The sequence below is a fragment of the Cariama cristata genome, unplaced genomic scaffold, assembly GCF_000690535.1.
Source record: "Cariama cristata isolate BGI_N322 unplaced genomic scaffold, ASM69053v1 scaffold3511, whole genome shotgun sequence".
Taxonomy (NCBI): Eukaryota; Metazoa; Chordata; class Aves; order Cariamiformes; family Cariamidae; genus Cariama; species Cariama cristata.
This window is the reverse complement of record NW_009598671.1, coordinates 105850-113094: the sequence shown is the minus strand read 5'-3', so window position 1 is coordinate 113094 and position 7245 is coordinate 105850.

The window sequence follows — 7245 nt, the reverse complement described above, 5'->3', positions numbered from 1 at the left end:
TGTACAATGAATTGAAATTAGTGAAACAGCAAACTGGCAGTAAGTATTGCTCTTTTTTTGGAAAAATATAGAGACAAGCATCTTCAGTTTAAAATATCAGTTTGAGTACCCTTTGTGGTAGATGTAGGGGAGGAAATTGAACTAACAGACAAAACCGTACGATACATACCACTCAATCAGTCCACTCAGCATTGAAAGTCTTGCCTAAGCTAGACTTATCCACGTTCCATTACAGCCTCTTGCTAGGGAAGTACGCTGAGAGGATGCCATCCCTCCTTGGCACTCAACCTAGTGTGCAACGAATAGCTCTCTGGAGACAGCATCTCTCTCTACTGGCTGTAGATGCTCCTGCACCGGTTATCTTAAACCAGATGTCTCAGTCTTAGGTTACTTTAAGATTGAGTTTTATTGCTGTTTTTTATCATGAAGGATAATAGCAATACTTGGCCACCAGCTGACAATTCTGAAGGCTGTTTATTAACTAAGATCCTGTACTCTATAGATCAGCCCTGGATTTCAGATGTCTCCGATACCAAACAATATCTAAAATGGCACTGAACATCAATACTCATGAAGATGAATCCTGTCCAAGAACAATTACAAACTTTTCCCATTTGTTGACTAGAATCAAATTAAATTCCTTTAAAAATACTGAAAGGTTAGGTTACTTTTATTTTCTTTTTCCTCTTTCTTCTCTTTGATTTTCTTAATTTTTATTTTAAAAGAAGCAGAATTGCAAATGTGAAATATTGTGAGTACAACATCTCTGAATATTTTTGCACTAATCTGAAACAGATTCTTAATTGAAAAAAATGGGACTGTGTAACCAAATAAATTGAGTAGGCTGACAACACCCATATAGACCTCGTTCATTTGAAAATATCTTCTGAACCAAACTCAGCTTTAGGCTTTTCAAGATACACTTAACTCAGAACCCAGCCTTCTCACTGAAAACTGCATGTAATACTAGTAGAGATTTGATGTTTCCAAACCCAATTTCGTAAGTCTCATCAGACTTAACTATTTTCTATTCTAGCCCCCCCCCCCAAAAAAAAAAAAATTAACAAATAGGAAATATAATTTTGTCTGAATTGTTGGTTTCTTTAAGTGACAGCTCAAAGAAAATAATTCATGTGAGTGTAAATTTTATTGGTTCATGTTCTTCATCTCTATTTTCTCCATTCTCTCCTGCCTTCCTGAATCCATCTCATATTGACCTATGCTATGGCTTTCTGACATCTCTCAGTCTCTACTTGCCCCCCAATGGGCCTGGCTACACTAGAAGCTTTTTTCCCCCACCCTTGTCATTTTTTTAAAAATTGCTTTACTAAAGGTCAAAACTTTTGTGTCCAGCCCTCTAAGAAAACAAAAGGATTGATATGGTTTTATCCTCTTCAGCCTTACAATCTCTCTCCCATCCTATATCAGTTTTTCTGATATCATTATTTTTAAAGCTGAAAGCTCCTGTTCATCTTGCAGACAGAAAATTGGAGTTATTTTACAAAACTATGCAATTCCAAATGTCCTTTTTAATCTTAAAAGAACCAAGTGATTGTGGAAATTACATTAGAAAATTGTACAAGACTTAATTTAATTAGTCTTCTGTTTTGTATCCTCAGATTTACAACTATGCCCAAAAAACACTCCTCTTTGTTTTTTCCCACAACATTCCCTCCACACTGCCATGACCTTGCATGCTCTCACTATGAAACTTTTTACTGGCGATGAAGTCTGCCTCCACAATTGTTGTGTTCTCACACTCTTGAGTGTCTTGGGTGAAGTAGGAACCTTCACGCAGTAGCAGGAATTGTGGGGTTCGCTGGAGGTAGACATCTAAACATGGAAACTGGGGCAACTTCAAGGTCCTGCAGTAGTGTCTGTGCCTATTTTCTGCAACTTCATGCACTCTATCAAATTATCAATGACATGTCATGCACATTATTTACGTTCATGCCTTTAATATGTATTAAAAATATGCATGTGATACGAATTTTGAAAAAGAATTTATAGTCTTATATGCTCTAATTGGAAGATTTTTTAAAATACAACCAGAAGAAGATTCTTAAGTTTTCTGGTTTTAATCTTCTTAATTCCTTCATAAAGCTCCTGGTTTATACTCAGCTTTCTTTACCAGTCTGCTCGAAAGAGCGTTCACTTCTTTGGGTATGGAGAGTCAAACCCCATACCTGGTATTTAAATAAGTCTTAATTTTTGCATGTCATGCTGAAGTTCTCGAATCAATATGATTTTACAGTGTGGAAAATGCTTGTCTATAACAATAGTTAGCAAAAATGTAGCAGGAGACATGAATGAAATTAAAAAGAATTTATTTACAGGAATTGTTTTTTCAAGATAGATAACCTAATAGGCGATGACTATTTTGGGGGGATTATTTTATGGCCATGAGATTACATTTTATGTAAAATTATAAAAGGCCAAAGAAAAAGAAAAATAAAAACAAAATATTTGCAGCTAAACGATGAAAAGACACAGAGCGGCTCACGGCTGTAATACGATTTTACTTTATGGTCTTGGTAACTCTTAGTATTTCTCTGCTTTATTTCATCTTCTTGGATTAACACTTTTTTCTTTCTCTCTCTTGATTTATCATTTTTATATCTTTAGATCTGAGACAAGAAGAAGATTATTAGATGTGCTAATACAGACACTAAAGAAAAGGGATCATAAATATCTCAGAGTCTACAGACAACTGCTTAGTCATTAACTGTACCGTGTCTTCTTTCCATCTGACTGAATCGTATTAGCTCCAGTCCCTCAGCTATGCCAGCACATGCACAGATATGACCAAACAGTAACGGAACTAACACAACAATTTTTATTTCTTGCTTGGTTATAGTGTGTATTTTATTCCTCTCTTCAATTCACTATCTGACTCACTGGGTACTTGTACCAGCCCAGCACAGAGGGGTGGTGGAAAGACAGGAACAGAAGCAGCGCAGGACCACAAAAGCCTATTTTCAGCTTAAGGGAAACGGTAGTAACTGATTTTAATTAACTTTTGCATAACTCTGAATAGCATTTCTTAAAAAATATCAATACCATCAGTGTTTTATTTTCATGCCTATTGTCTCAAAGTGCCATCATTAGGGCTAGTTTAATGATTAGAGACAATTTCCAAATTAGGATGTGATCAAAGACCTGTTGAAATGAAGGTATACACTCCTTTTAATTTGAGTGGTCTTTGGATTAAGTTTGAAATTATGGAATATTTTGGGAGCACTAGGAACATCTGAGTCATCCTTTCCTTTCTTAGTGACTGTCCTCTTCTTACATCAGATTCCTCTTCAGCGGCTGCAGAGCTGCTACCTTCAGGCTTGAGGAATAGTTTAAGCTAAAGTAATTCCTCTGATGTGCCTGTTTAGATGTAATCCAGTGTGCCACCCTACATGCTCACTACCAAAGCAGGACAGGGAGTTCCAAAGGAAAAATGCCCTTCAGTAACAATGCTCTGGTAATTTAGCCTCACTTCTTTCTGTATCCTTTGTTTTGTAGTAGTAAAAAAAAAAAAAACCAAGCTCAATTTACCAGATGAACTGTTTCTTACAAATAGTTCCCATTTGATTAAAAAAAGTGAAAAAAAAACCTCCAAAGAGAAGCTGTTAGCATGACCTCATCTGGATTCCAGTACAGTCGAAAAAGGAAAAAGAAAACCAAAACCCACAAAAAAACACCTCAGGTTCGTAACAGGCAGTGATTGCTTAGACACAACAGAATACTAAAAAAAGCAGCTGAGGGGGGAAAAAAAAAGGTGCATTAGCACTTAGGAATATGTTGCAAATAGCAGTCTGAGTGCCAAAAACTCTGTTGTGAGGTGCCATATGGGAGAAAAGATCTGTTTTCCAACAAAAGGGAAAAAAAAATGAACAATTCTCCTGAAGGCTATAAACATTTTTCCTAATTGTTTCTTTGTGTCTCTCACGTTTTTGTCTGAAAATACCAGTGAGCTGAAGCAAACAGGGAGAACAGAAATAATTCCCGATTTTGAAATTTTATGTCATTAAAGACTGAAACCTGAAAACTGGGTCTGTTAACACAAGAGCAGTGAAGGCAGTTAAGCTACTGAGTGCCGCATTTTGGAAGTGTGGGACAAGCAGGAGAAGCTCTCGTAAGAGTTCCAGTAGATGTGCACCCCATTTATGAAATTATGAATTTTATCCTTTGGAATAAAGACTGTTTTGGAAGAAAGGTGCTTTTCTATAGCTCAGGCTGAGATGAGGAAGGAGGGAGAAGGCTCTGTTCCAGGTTCCTGAGATTCAAAGGTTCGAATTCTAGGGAAATCTGCATTAGCACTTGCTTCTGTGAGAGAGAAGGGAATTTAAGTCTCTGGTTTCTTACTCGGAGTTAAAGTAAGGATCTTGTTCCCCTTAAAAGGCTTTTGGAGCTCTTTTAATGATCTCGGTTTGTTTAATTACAGCATTAAATTGAAGAAAATAAAATAAAGAAGGAAAATAATTAGATATAACTTTTGTTTTTCAACTAATATTGGAAGTAGGTATTTGCACCAGGGCAATTCAGATAAGCATCTGGCCCACAAACTATCCTGGCAGAGACAAAGATTTGTTTTCTTTTTTAAGAAGTAGGAAATTTTCCAAGACATCTGGACTACTGGGAGCAGAGCATCTGACCAAAGTATGCTCACCAGATGGTAGATGTTTCCATGTGGGTAAATATTAAAAAGTTCTAAATCTATGCAAACTGGGAAGTAAGGGTGGGAAAGGTTTGTGTTGTTTTTCAGTTTTAGTTGCCTTTGCAACTAATAAATGTGAGAGGAAAAAAAAAAGTAAGCTAAATTTAACAGAAAAAAAGACAAATGTCTCCTAATTTGTTCCTGGATCTGATTTATTGTTAATTACTAATTTGGGAATCTTTAGAGTTAAAAACTTTTTTTTTTCTTTTTCTTTCCTTCATATCTTTATTGCTTTGCTATTAGAAAACTCACCGCACTGAAATGTGATAGCTCCACAAATAATGGCAAGAAGGATTGTTTTATGCAAGGAAGGAAATGTGAAGGAATAAAAAAAGTCTGTTTTAAGGTCCAGCTGAAGGCTTTGAGCAGCCAGCTCCCCGCCAGCCACTGCTGCCCGGTGGGGCAGGCGCAGAAGGCAGCGTGGGGCAGTGCCAGGTCCCCAGCCTGTCACGATATTTAAGATACTGATGAAAGCAGGTTTGCACAAAGACATTGCATTGAGCAGTGGCTTTGCTGAACTCTTCTTTTCCACCAGCTCCACTGCTGGGGCTGTAATTTAAGCAAAGTGAGGAGCGGGGAATACAACAAAAGCTGGCGAGCGGCAAGGGTTTAAACCACTTTAGCCGTCGGCTGGCTGGATGCGAGTCAGAGGCCTACGGTGCTGTAATGCACACCCAAGGAGTCTTCTAGGTGATGTAGCTTGCCAAGTTTGGCACTGGCACCCAATCTCAGCAGGAGCAGACACCTCTCTAACTTAAACATCTGCATAAATGTTTGCCAGGTTAGTAATTTATCCCAGATTTAAAACCACGTAGGCAGCTAGAGGGTACATCTACACAGCACGGCGTAGTTCGATCAGAAAGCAAGCTGGCTTACATGACAGAAGAGCTATAGGTGAAGTGGCATAGCAAAGTAGTGCGAAGTTAATAGAAAAGTTCCCACTAAGTGTGGTGAGCTTTAGATCTCGTATCCACAGAGGCACATGAAATGGAAGAAATGTCACAGTGAAAAGGCAGGGCAGCAGGAGAAAATGTTCTTTAGTTTTCTTTGTACTGAACTTGAAATATCTAAGACAGCTTCTAATTCTCTCTCTCGTGCTCCCTTCTCTACCAGAAACCTATTGCTTACAATGCCTTTAACTGTGTGTGTGCCTGCAGTGAACAAGCGAGTAGCAAAATCTGGATATGAAGAAGGTGATGACAGAAATGCATGAAGTGGAAATACAACCAATTTTTTCCCCCTCCACTCCTCAGGAAATCTCTCTCTATGAAAATAAGCAAATAAAAACAGCTACTAGCTACTAATTATCAAAACAATGAGATATACTGACCAGAACTTTACAGTATTTTCTTCTTTAGGACAGTGGAAGATAGCTGTTCGACCTTTAATAAGCATAAAAAGATGAAAGTTCATTAAATTAAATGCATACAAACCTGATGGGGATCTGACAATTTCGTGGAGGTGGTGGAAATACATGACACAAAGGAACTGGGTTTCATGAAGCAGAACTGGAGAAACATGATGCCTTGCTGCTGGCAGAAGAAATGAAAGTTTGGGAAAGGGAATTTTTCCAGTAATATGGTCTTAGTTTTCTTACAAAATCCTGAAACAAAGGTACTCTGGTGTTTTTTAGAACAGGTAAATGCTTAAATATACTTTTATGGCTTAAATACATTTTCTCAAATATGCTAGAAGTACAATGGTAGAATACAGTTTCATACCAGAATAAACACTGAGCTCCTAATGCCTTGTTCTAGAATGTTTAGACTAAAGCTATTGAAAAGAACAAATATATTTCCTCAGTTTAAAAGAGAGTAAGTTTTCGAATAGAAAAAGACAAGAAAAATATTTTATCATAGTTTATGATCAATGTAAATGTATTAATTATAACCAATATTCAGGAAAAGTAACATCTGTTTACAAAATGCATGCAACAGCTTGGCAGGAGGTATTACACAAGAGATTCTATTCTATGGAATTGACTTAGTACCAGAAGAAAGAGTAATTAACTGTAGAAAAGTTAATGTCCAAATTATTTCTGACATACTGCTTTGATCAAGAAATTCTTTCTTTCCTTAGCCAGAAAACTTTGTCTTTGGTGCAGAAGGCAGTTATCAATGTGAGTTTTTGCAACTTTTTTATTAATGCACTTATGCACACCCATGCACACACTTACTTACCTAAAAAACCTTAGCAGACTGTTTGTTTCTGTGTGAGGAGCAGTTAACACAAACATGCTTCAGGAAACCTTTTATCCCCTTTCATTTTCAATGCTTTTAAAAAAAAAAAAAAAGGACCTTTGAAAAAAGTTGCTGGCTGTGTGGTGTCATTTATTCCCCAAACGTAAGAGTTGCTGCGTAAACTAAAACTGCCTCTTTGCAAAAGAACAGTGTAAGTGTGCAGATGGGAGTGAGCTGAGGTATCAAGAAGAAGGAGGACCACATGTTGATTTTAATGCACAATTTTGAAGGAGAGAAGCAGGGAACCATACAGAAGAAATTGAATCTTTGAAAGGTAGCAAACAACCACTAGAGAGA